Below are 12,529 nucleotides of genomic sequence, written 5' to 3' on the forward strand. Positions count from 1 at the left end.
GTTTTTAAAAACATGCAAAAGACAGGAACAGTCTATTCAAAACATGCTCATACACACAAATTACCAGGGAAAAATAGGAAATAATTTGATCATTTATAGCACTAAGATAAATATGCAAAAATGATAAAATTATTTTTTTAAGGATGTTGCACAGTGTTAGTGAGAGTGTAGCATAAGGATCATGTGCAATCTGTTGGTACAAATATAGTTTTTTAGGTAAATTTCTAAAGGTCTATCAAAAGCTATAAAGTATCCATGGCCATTGATGCAATAATTTTATTTCTGTGATTTTTTTTAGGACATAACATGGATGTGCACAAAGATCTGGTTATTTTCATTTCTATCCCATTATAGTAATATTAAAAAAACTGATGAGGGAAAAATGCCTGATTTCCAATAATAGAAGCATGAGTGAACAAATAATTTATCAAAAAAATGGATGACTATATGAACTTCAAGATTAAGTCAGAAAAAACATTTAATGTTATTTAAAAAGTAATGCATTATCATTAAATAAAAATAAATTTTAATGAAATAAAATTATTTTTCAAACCATTTCTCAAAGAATATCTGGTTTGTGCCTAATATTCCACACTGCCCTCACAGAGCTAACATTTCTGCCAGGAGAAAACAGACAATATAAGGTAGATGGATGGATAAATAGATAAGCAGATGATAGATATATAGAAATAGGCAAGCAGACAAGTAGACATATTGATTGATTGATTGACTGATAGCCAGATAGGTAGAGCCAAGTGGTGTTAAGTGAAAATAAAGATAAAACAAAGTAACTAGAATGTAGCTCGGGAAGCTTATTTTTATTTTAATGGAGAGTGGTGCAAAGGCTTAACATGCTTTGGGAATAGTGAGAGTGGGTAAAGAACAGTGGGTGAGAGAGCGGATCCTTTCAGAACTTCTAGGAGGCCTTGGTAACTTTGAATTTTACTCTAAGAGGATGACAATGGGGAATTTTGAGCAGAAAATTGGCATGATTAGATTTACTGTATAAGGATGTGATCTTCACTTTAAAATAATTTTATGTCATCATATTGGCTGTCTGGTGACTGTGAGACCTAGGGCCATTGATGGAAGAAGCAGAAAGACAAAAAGGGAAAGGGTAGAAGCATGAAGCTCTTTTAACATTCCAGTCAAGAGATGATGGTGGCTTAACCACAGTGTTATTAAAGGAAAAATGAAAAGTGCTTAGATTCTGTATACTTTTTCTGGGAGGGGGGTTGGGTGGATGGCCTGGGAATCGAACCTGGGACTCCCGCATGGAAGGGGAGCATTCTACCACTGAGCCACCTGTGTACCCAAGAGTCTGGTTATATTTTAAAATAAGAAACTACAAGACTCTGCATATAATAAAAAGATTCAAGATTGACTCTGAGGTGTTCGGCCTGAACGAATGGAAGAATATGAAAAACACTCAATAAATCATTAAACACTTGGTGGGGGTGGTGGGTGCTGGTATATTCCCCCAGTCTTCATCGACTTTTATATACTACATATTATATACTTTTATTTATATGCAAAAAGATTCCAAAAAGGTAATTGTAAAAGTTTTAAATCAATATGGTCCCATCTTTAATATATATATATATAAACAGACAAGAGTACAGGGAGTAATATCAAAATGTTAGCAGACATTAACCATGGGACAAGGGGATTTTGATTCACTATTTTTTCTCTATTTCGGTGACATTTATTTTCTTAACTGCTTCCATAAATCATCTTATAATGTTATAATTGTCAGTAAAATGTTATGAGGTGAATTTAAAATATATTAAAAATGTTTATAATATAATGTTAAATTAAATACAATGGTATGAAACTGACAAACAGCATAATTTAATCTTTGTAAAGGAAGGATTATGTAATTGAATATTGAATATACATTCAATAAACAAAGTCTGGAGGGAAATTGTGGGAGAAGACATCAGCACATGGCCTGTTGCCTTTCCCTGTGACCCACAAATAAACTATGTGCTCTGGATTAGATGTGTTAAGCTGGCTTCTAAGTACAGGATGATAATTGTGAGCTGACTCTTTTCTTGATAGTGCCTGGAGAGAAAACACATCCTTTAGCAGAAGGTATCCTGCCTCACATTTCTTCCCCTTTTGCTCCAAGGATATGTAAATATTTACTAAGACTGCTTTGCTAACTAGGTGTGCTTTATGGTCCCTGGCCCATTCAAACTGCTATGCCAGTTCCTGGGGATAGAGTGAGGTTCCTTGCCTACAGCTCAGGAGAGAGGTGTGTTTCTAGACCATCTCTTTGCATTGGCTGTGGAGCAAGACTTGCTGGCCATGGAGGACCAATGCCCACTAATGACACTGATATTTGTCTCTTCTGAATTTGAGTAAACGTTGTTCTGTCTAGTGCCTGTATAAGTAGTGTCTTTTGTTAGCAACCCTGACACTCATATCAGAGTGTGTTGACATCTCTTTGCTATCCATCATGTGGTTCATGCTTGACCTGAAAGTGATAGCATGTGTCACATTTTGAAACAAAATGCTTCAAAAATTTTAAGAATAGGGGCTTCCACAATTGAGAAAATATTCACTGCCAGGCCAGTATGGTGACTTGTTATGACTCTGTGTGGAGAGGGGATGGAACCTTGCATTTGGACACTCAAATTGAGTTGCAGAGGGACTCAATGACTTGCTCAACAGCGTGAGGCAGTAGACAGCAGAGCCCAGGACTTGTGATGCAAAGCTCACTCCTCCTCCTACAATTCAGCATAGCCTAAGGCTGCACATGAAATAGAAAAAAATACTTTGGGGTAAAAATATCTCTGGGCTTTTCTGGCCCCACCCTTTAACCCAGAGAAATTGAGGTGATAGTCTTGAATAAAACTAACCTTAATTTTAGAAGATGCTAAAAATCCACCTTTTTAATTATGCCTACCATAGCTGCAGATACAAAGATTGAAATGATGCCAATCTAGTCTGATATTGAATCTAAGATTAAATAATAAGTGGATTCAAAGGTTCATGAATGATCTGGAGCCAATTAGGTAGACTGTTCTTCTGTCCAAGGAGAGGCCCAGTCTGCAGTGGATGCAGACAGCAGCCTCCTTGGTAGTGCATGCAGTCTGTTGCTTGTCTGGACTACTCTAGGGGACCTTGGAGACAACCCTTTCCTGTTGACAGTTATGTCTGACTTCAAGCTGGCCCCAATCTATGCTCGCATACTTCACAGGTACGTGAGGTGCTTTTGGAAAGCCCCAGGGGATGGAAGCTGGGGTTTACATTGGCCATCATCATGTCCATCCACACCAAGCTTCAAAACCAGGAGCGTGTGATTGAGATGCTACACAAAGCCAAGTTCAACTTCTCTGGCCACCAGAAAATTCACATCTCTAAGAAGAAGGGCTTTACCAAGTTTAACACTGACTGATCTGAAGACATAGTGGCTGAGAAGTCCTCATCCCAGATGGTTGCAGTATTCACTATATATCCCTAATCATGGCCCCTTAGACAATGGCAGGCCCTGCACTCATTAAGACTTTGCCAGCACTGCCCTCACCCAACTTGTTCCCATCAATAAACTACTTTCTGGCTATTAAAAAAAAAAAAAAAGGCAATCAATGAGATGGTGTGATCACAAAGATATTGATGGATTATCTCCATAATATCTTTACTGTTTTCATGGCCACATAATCTCATTTATAGGTTTCAACATCTGTAAAGTGAGTATACAAGTATCTGATAATTTTTCCTTGAGGAGGAAGTGCAAGGATCAAATAAAACAAGAAATAAGAGCTAAAGAGCTCTTTTTAAAGTTTGAAAAATGTGTAAGAGAAGTTATTAGAGATGGTGGCAATGTCAGTTACATTCAATTCATATTATTAACAAAAAAATAAATAAATAAAAAATTTAACAGATGTGTTTATTTAAAAATAAAATAAAGTTATTTTTTAAAAATCTCATATATATCACAGACCCTCTGTGATGCTTATACCTTATGAAAAAACTAACTTCTCTTTCTTCTGCGTTCACATACATATCAGAGCATATCTCTGCATAGCCCTCATTATATACCACCCTGTTTTATATCTACCATGATAATTATTTCCAGTTAATTATAAAATTCATGTAATTGAGCTGTTTTATTTATGAATGTAACCCTTTTAATGTCTAGATCAAGCAGGAACCATAGATGTCTTATTCATTTATCTTTCTTCACATCTTTATTGATAATTTTGTTTTTATGAGGTGTTAGAATTATAGAGGTAAACAAAAAATATGAAATCCCTTCCATTCTTGAGCTTAAATCCTAGTAGAAAGAGATCAACAATAAAAGAAGTCAAATACATAATTCGTTAGATGGTGATAATGGCTGTGGAATAAAATAAGGCAGGAAGTACAGGTAGGGGTGAAGTTATAATGCCATATTTTTATTATGCAAAATAGCATATATACAAAAAAGCAATACATTTCAAAGCACACCACAACAATTAGTTATAGAACAAGTTTCAGAGGTTTGTATGGGTTACAGATCCACAATTTTAGATTTTTTTTTCCTTCTAGTTGCTCCAATATGCTGAAGACAAAAAGAAGTATCAACAGTTATAACACTTATTAAATCCTATTTTCTCTGTTATAACTCCACCTCCTCCTTTGAGCTTTCTCCCCATCTTGAGGGGTATTTGAGCAATGCCCATTCTAACTCTCTCATGTTTGTAAGGGCTGTCAGTAATATGGAATAGGGGAATGATGTTCTGGAGAGGAGGGTCCCTCTGAGTTTCAGGACTTATCTGGCCTAGAAACCCATTTGGAGGTTGTGAGTTTCTGAAAAGTAATCTCACTTCTTGGAACCTTTGCAGAATCTCAGATAAAGCCCTAGGTATCCTATAAGATCGGTAGGAATGGTTTTGGTTAGGGTTTGGCAAACCATGATAAATAGCAACAACTAGTTGAAGCTTGCATAAGAGTATCCTCCAGTGTTGCCGCTCAGCTCTATTTGAATTCTCTCAGCTGCTGATATCTTATTTGTTACAATTGTTTTCCCCCTTTTGGTCAGGAAGGCATTGTCAATCCCACAGTGCCAGGGCCAGGTTAATCCCTGGGAGTCATATCCCACATTTCCAGGGAGACTTTCATGCATGCGGTCCCACGTAATGAGGAGGTTTGTTTCTGCACTCCTTTTTTTTTTTTTTTTTTCTTTTTTTGGCATGAGCAGGCACCAGGAATCAAACCTGGGTCTCCGGCACGGTAGGCGAGAACTCTGTCACTGAGCCACCATCGCCCGCCCTGTTTCTGCATTCTTGATTCAATTCCATTAGTCAATACTTCAGTCTTTGTTCCAGTACTATGTTGTTTTGACCACTGTGGCTTTATAATAAGCGTTAAAATGAGGAAGTGTTAATTCTCCTACTTTGTTCTTCTTTCAAGGTATTTTTAGCTCTTCGAGATCTCTACCTTCTAAATGAATTTGATAACTAGCTTTTTCATGTCTTCAAAGTAGGTTTTTAGAATTTTGATTGGTATTGCATTGAATCTGTAAATCGATTTGGATAGCATTGACATTATTAACTACATTTAACCATCCTACCCATGAACAGGGACTGTCTTTCCACCTATTTAGATCTTCTCTGATTTCTTTTAGCAATGTTATATAGTTTTCTGTGTAGTGGTCCTTTACATCCTTAGTGAAATTTATTCCCAGATACTTGATTCTTTTAGTTGCTATTTTGAATAGAATTTTTTCCTTACTTGTCTCCTTAGTTAGGTCATTGCTTGTGTATAGAAACATTACTGATTTTTGCCCATTAATTTTATATCCCATCAAGCTGAATTTGTTCATTAGATCAATTTCTTTGTCATAGATTTCTCAGAATTTTCCAAGTATAGTATCATGCTATCTACAAATAATAAAAGTTTTACTACTTTCTTTCCAGTTTGGATGTCTTTCATTTTCCCTGATTATTCTAACTAGAATTTCTAGTTAAATAAGGTTAAATAACGGTGGTGATAGAGGGCATCCCTGTCTTGTTCCCAATCTTCGAAGGAAGACTTTCAGTCTCTTACTATTGAGTACAATGCTGCTTATGGGTCTTTCATATGTGCCCTTTATCATGGTAAGAAAATTACTTTTGTTCCTACCTTTTTTTGAAGTGTTTTATCAGAAAAGGATGTTGGATTTTGCCAAATGCTTTTACAGCATCAATCAAGATGATCATGTGATTTTTCCCTTTTGATTTGTTGATGTGCTGTATTACATTGACTGATTTTCATGTGTTGAACCACCTTTGCATTCCTGGTATAAACCCCACTTGGTCATGGTGTACAATTCTTTTAATGCGTCATTGGATTGAGTTTCCTAGTATTTTGTTGAGAATTATTGCATCTATATTCATCAGGGAGATTGGCCTGTAGTTTTACTTTCTTATGGTGTCTTTACCCAGTTTTAGTATTAGAGTGATGTTAACTTCATAAAATGAGTTAGGCAGTATTCCTTTTTCCTCAACTTTTCGAAGAGTTTGAGCAGGTTTGGCATTAATTCGTTTGGGAATATTTGATAAAATTCCCCTGTGAAGCCATCTGGCCCTGGGCTTTTCTTGGTAGGAAGATTGTTGATAAGTGATTGAATCTCTTTACATGTGATTGGTTTGTTGAGACCTTTTATTTCTTCTTAGGTCACTGTAGCTTGTTCATGTGTTTCAAGGTATTGCCCATTTCATCCAAGTTGTCTAGTTTGTTGGCATATAGTTGTTCATAGAATACTTCTATGGTTTTCTTTTTATTTCATCAAGATCCATGGTAAAAATCCCCCTTTCATTTCTGATTTCGTTTATTTTCATCCTCTCTCTTTGTCAGCCTAGCTGGGGATCTATCAATTTTATTGATTTTCTCCAAAACCCAACTTTTTAAAAAACATTTTATTGTAAACAACAAACATGCAAACATTCTTGATACGGTTACAATCAATGGCTCGCAATATCATCACATAGCTGTGTGTATTCATCACCATGATCATTTATTTCAACATTTGCCTCTCTCCAGCAAAAGAAAGAAAAAAGTAAAAAGAAAAAATTCATACATGCCATACCCTTTACCCCTCCCTCTCATTGGCCACTAATATTTCAATCTACTCAATTTATTTTAACCTTTGTTCCCCTTATCATTTGTTTATTTGTAGCCATATTTTTGCTCATCTCTCCACACACATCTTTTATATTTATCTATATAAAAGGAAAATCAAACACAAGGTTTTCATAATCACACAGTCACATTGCAAAAGCTATATCATTATACAATCATCTTTAAGAAGTATGGCTACCGAAACACAGCTCTACACTTTCAGGTACTTCCCTCCAGCCACTCTAATACACCGTAAACTAAAAAGGGAATATCTATATAATGCATAAGAATAACCTCCAGGATAACTTCTTGACTCTGAAATCTCTCAGCCACCGATACTTTGATTTTTTTTTTTTGATAGAAAACTCAGCAAAATAAAAATAAAAAAACAACAACTTTATCTTTGGCCTTTTTAACCATCTCATACAAACCAACTACTTATAGTACAGCTAACTAAGTACATATACAAAAACAGTTATTGGGATGCTCAGAATAAGATTGTATTTGTTTGTTGTTTTTGCCTTTTTTACAAGGTTTTTTTTCTCCTTTGAGATTACCATAAACATGGTCACACTACAAGTCAGAATTTGGACAGAGAATGCTCCAAAGGCTGGTTTGGTCATCTGAGATAATTAAAAATGGCTGACCCCAACAATTTGCACAAAAATATAAAATGTAAATTAAAAATGCAAACAAATTTTCTTTTTTAAAGTACTTTTAAGAAAAAAACGGGGTCTTGAAAGTTTTGGTTCTTTTCTCCCCTGTTGCAAATTCACGTGGGGGTTTTGGTTGGGTGGTGGAGAGCGTGCGTCATCTGCGGGTGGCGCTGCCTGGTTGGTGGGCGGGCAGGCCTCTACTCAAGGTGACCACGTTTAGATTCTGAGACCGGAAGTGGAGGGTGAATAGGACACGGCGGCCTTTCTCTTTTTTTTTTTTTTTTTTTAATTTAATGTTTCCTTTTTTGCTGTCTGGTCATCCTCATCTGTCTTCTGCTTCTTGGTGTCCACATCATCATCATCATCATCATCTTCAGCTGCCCATTTGCCGGTAGCTGCCTCAGCTTCTTCATCTCCATCCTCTGCCTCACCGTCTCCTTCTTCCTCTACCTCATTATCAGCCTCCTGTTCCCTGTTCTCCTCATTTGCGTTCCCATTAGCAGGTGCATCTCTTCGGGTCTCTGCCTTCTCCACAACTTCCTTTTCCTCTTTTAAGTCCTTGGTGGTGATTTCAGAGCTGGTGTCCATGGCCGCATCTGACATGATGGGGCACGCCGGTGATCTGATGCACCGGATTGAAAAGAAAGTGAGAGTTGGGGGACTCTGGCTATAAAGCTGCTGGTGTCTGCAGCGGTGGAGGTGCCTGTGGCAAGTGGGGAGCCAAACTGGGAACAATGCAAAGATGGCTTTTCCGAGCAGCCAAAGGGGCCATTGACTTTATTTTGTCTCATTTCTCTCTTCCAAAGGTTTTCTCAATCCCTTGATGCTGAGTCCCAACTCATCCCAGGATTTTTGTCCCTTGTTGCCAGGAGGTTTACACACCTGGGAGTCATGTGCCATGTAGAGGGGAGAGGGCAGTGAGTTCACCTGCTGGATTGGCTTACAGAGAGAGGCTGCATTTGAGCAACAAAAGAGGTTCTCTTTGGATGACTCTTAGGCTTAATTTTAAGTAGGCTTAGCCTATCCTCAAAGAACCAAGTTTTGGTTTTATAAATTTTTTCTATTGTTCTTTTGTTCTCCAATTCATTTAATTCTGCTTGAATCTTTGCTATTTTTTTTTTCTCTGTTTGCATTGGTTAGTTTGCTGTTCTTTCTCAAGTGAGTGGTTAAGGCCTCAATTTTTGCTCTTTTTTTATTACAGGAATTTAGGACAATAATTTTCCCTCTTAGCACTGCCTTTGTCACATCCCATGAGTTCTGATATGTGGTGTTTTCATTTTTATTCATCTACAAGTACTTACTGATTTCTCTAGCAATTTCTTCTTTCACTCACTGATTGTTTACAAGTGCATTATTTAATTTCCATATATTTGTGAAATTTCTGGTTCTTTGGTGATTATTAGTTCCCAGCCTCATTCCATTGTGATTAGAGAAGGTGCTTTTAATAACTTCCATCTTTTCAAAAGTATTAAAACCTGTTTTTTGCCCCAGGCTATGATTTATTCTGAAGAATGTTTCATGAGTACTTGAGAAGAATGTATATCTTGGTGTTCTGGGTGCAACAATATAAATATGTGTGGTAGGTCTAATTTATTCATCATATTGTTTAGGTTTTCTATTTCCTTATTGTTTCTCTGTCTTGTTGTTGTTCTATCTATAGAAGAGAGTGGTGTATTGAAGTCTCTCACTATTGTTGAAACATCTATCACTCCCTTCAATTTTTGCTTCGTGTACTTTGGAGCTCCTTTATTGGGAGCATAAACATTTACGATTGTTATTTCTCCTTGGCGAATTAATTGTCCCTTTTATTAATATGTAGTGTCCTTCTTTGTCTCTTATGACTTCTTTATATTTAAAGTTGATTTTGTCTGTTATTATTATAGCTACTCCTGCTTTATTTTGGTTATAGCTTGCATGGAACAGCTTTTTCCATCCTTTCACTTTCAATCTATTTGTATCCTTGTGTCTAAGATGAGTCTCTTGTAAATGGCACATAGATGGATCATATTTCTGAATCCACTCTGCAAATATGTATCTTTTAATTAGTGCGTTTAGTCTGTTAACATTCAAAGTTATTACTGTAAAGGCATTTTCTGAATCTGCCATCTTCTCCTTCGGATTTTTATTTGTCAGATCGAAGCATTCTTTTCCTTCTTTCTTTATGTATCCTTTAAGTTACCCTTACTGATACTCTTCAATTTCATGCCTTCCTCCATACCTCCTTCTCCTGTCTTTTTTTTCGGCCAATAGAACTCCCTTTAATATTTCTTGTAGGGCTGGTCTCTTGTTGACTAATTCTCTCTACATTTGTCTGCCTGTGCAAATTTTAATCTCTCCCTCACTTTTGAAGGTTAATATGGCTGGGTATAGGATTGTTGGCTGTGAGTCTTTCTCATTCAGGATCTTAAATACATCATACCACAGCCTCTCACCTTCGTGGCACCTGTCAAGTAGTCCAAGTTCAGTCTTATGTATGTAGCTGATCACTTTGCTCATGCTGCTTTCAGGCTTTTCTGCTTGTCTTCATCATTTGACAGACTGATTAGTATGTGTCTTGGAGTAAGCCTACTGAATTTAGTCTATTTGGGGTTTATCGGACTTCTTTGATTTGTATATTTATGTCTTTTATAAAGGTTGGGACATTTTCCCCCATTATCTCCTCAACGAATCTTCTTAGACCTCTTCTCTTCTCCTTCTGGGACACCATTATTCTTATATTTGTGAACTTTGTATTGTCCATCATTTCCATGAGATCCTATTCAAATTTTTCCATATTATTTTTTGCCATTTGTTCTTTTGTGTGCTTTAAATTAATTGTCCTGTCCTCTAATTCACTTATTCTTTCTTCTGCCTCTTCCATTCTGCTGTTGTGTGTCTCTAGTACATTTTGTATTTGTTCTACAGTGTTTTTCATCTCTGTAATATCTGTTATTTTTCTGTTTATTCTTTCAAATTCTTCTTTATCCTCTTCTAGTATCTTCTTGATCTCCTTTATGTCATTAGCCAACCCAATGAATTTATTTCATAGGGTTGAGTGAACATCTTTGATCAGTTTTCCCAAAGTTTTTATCTCTTCTAGTATTTTAATTTGTTCATAGGCTGAGCCGTATCTGTCTTCATCTTCATATACTTTGTGACTTTCTGTTGCCTTTGAGGCATATAATTATCTTGATAGGATGACTTTGGAAATTGAGTTCACTCAGTAGTCTAAAGTTTTGTATTTGCAGGGCAGGCATAGGACAGCACACTATTGTGTGGTGGTGGGGCAGGGTATAGGGCTAGACATGTGGCAGGGGCACTATGCTGGTCCCCAGGAGTGTGGGGTGCATTGCAACTGGTTGTGGGATGTCATTGTGTAGGCCATGGGGGTGGGACACAATTCTGGCAGGCCCCAAAGCACAGGGTCAGTGCATGACATAGGGACCACAGAGGTAGGGTGCAGTAGGTGGCAGATTAGGGGGAGGGGCTGTGCAGGTGTATGGAGCTTGGGGTATGATGCACAGGAGGGTAGTGAGTGGGAGAGTGTGGTGTAGATGTGGCAGCATGTGTGTAGGCAGGGAACAGTTACCTGGAGTGGTGTGGAGTCGGGGCATAGGGTTCAGGGAACAGAGATGAGGGCATAGGGGTGCACTGGGATGGGAGGGTGAGGCATAGGTGCAGATGAGAGGGAATGGGGTACAGGGGCACACTTGCATTGGGGTGGGCTGGGACATGATGCACACCTGCACAGTGTGTGCATGGGGCAGGGGATGACACATGGGGTTGCAGGTGCACAGGTTGCCGGGGGGGGGGGTGTGGGCACAGGTGTGTGCACACATACAATATCATTTTAAATCACATAACAGAGATAGCCTCACATAACATTTGTACCAAGTTCTACAGGAGGTGAGGCTATGGGCCATGCCCACAATGCAGACATCTGGGAGGAGTATGCCAAGTAGAAGGGACTAGAGATAGGTGAGTTACTGGTGTTTTATGAAGCAGAAAAAAAAGCCAGTGGCCATGGATCAGAAGTAGGAAGAGAAAGAGCAATAGCAAGTGAAAGCAGAGAGGAAAGCAAAGTGTCAGGAGTGGTTTGATATCATAATAAGCTCAACAGAGCACTTATATGTTCTTTGCTTTTACTCTGAATGAGATAGGAAGATACTGGAGGGATTTGAACAGAAGTGATATACTATATTACTCCTGTTGCCTTATTGAGAATAGATTTTATAGGGCCAACAGCACAATCAAGGAGACACTTCAGTTATCTAGAGGTGCGATGAGGATGCCTGGAAATGAACTGACAATATTCATGAGAGTCTGGGTATATTTTGGTGTGAAAGCAAAGAGGATATTTTGACAGTTTTCATGTGGCATATGAGAGGGAAGGAGAAACCATCTATGACTCAGGTTCTTTGTCTGATTAATTAGAAAAATTACTTAAGGTTTTAGACTGTCTATTGGAAGAACAAAGTTGCCATTTTGTGAGATTGGGAAGATAAAAGCAAAGTAGCTTTAGGAGTGGGGGTGAGGAACACAAAAAAATATGTTTTTGAATATGTCAAGTCTGAAATGCTAATTAAGCAGCAAAGTGAGGATGTCAATATGCAGTTGAACACACAGTTCTGGCATTCAGGTCAAGGGTGCCATTTGATGATAAAAATTTGCTTGTTTTCAGAACATAGTTAGTATTTTTAACAAGGAAATAAGTACAGATAGAGAAAAGAAGAGGTCTAAGAATTGAGTCTTGAAGCATTCCAAGATTAGGAGATTAGGGATACATTGTCAGAGGTATAAATTAT

General features: G+C 37.6%; 1 non-coding gene across 1 annotated transcript; it reads left to right on the forward strand.

Annotated features, from left to right (window-relative positions):
- The first annotated feature begins 3,006 nt into the window (after positions 1-3,006).
- On the forward strand, positions 3,007-3,141 carry LOC143648994 (small nucleolar RNA SNORA70). The gene has a single exon (XR_013158877.1). It is a non-coding gene; the product is annotated as a small nucleolar RNA SNORA70 (small nucleolar RNA).
- Positions 3,142-12,529: the final 9,388 nt, after the last annotated feature.

This window comes from Tamandua tetradactyla, chromosome 10 (assembly GCF_023851605.1).
Source record: "Tamandua tetradactyla isolate mTamTet1 chromosome 10, mTamTet1.pri, whole genome shotgun sequence".
Lineage (NCBI taxonomy): Eukaryota > Metazoa > Chordata > Mammalia > Pilosa > Myrmecophagidae > Tamandua > Tamandua tetradactyla.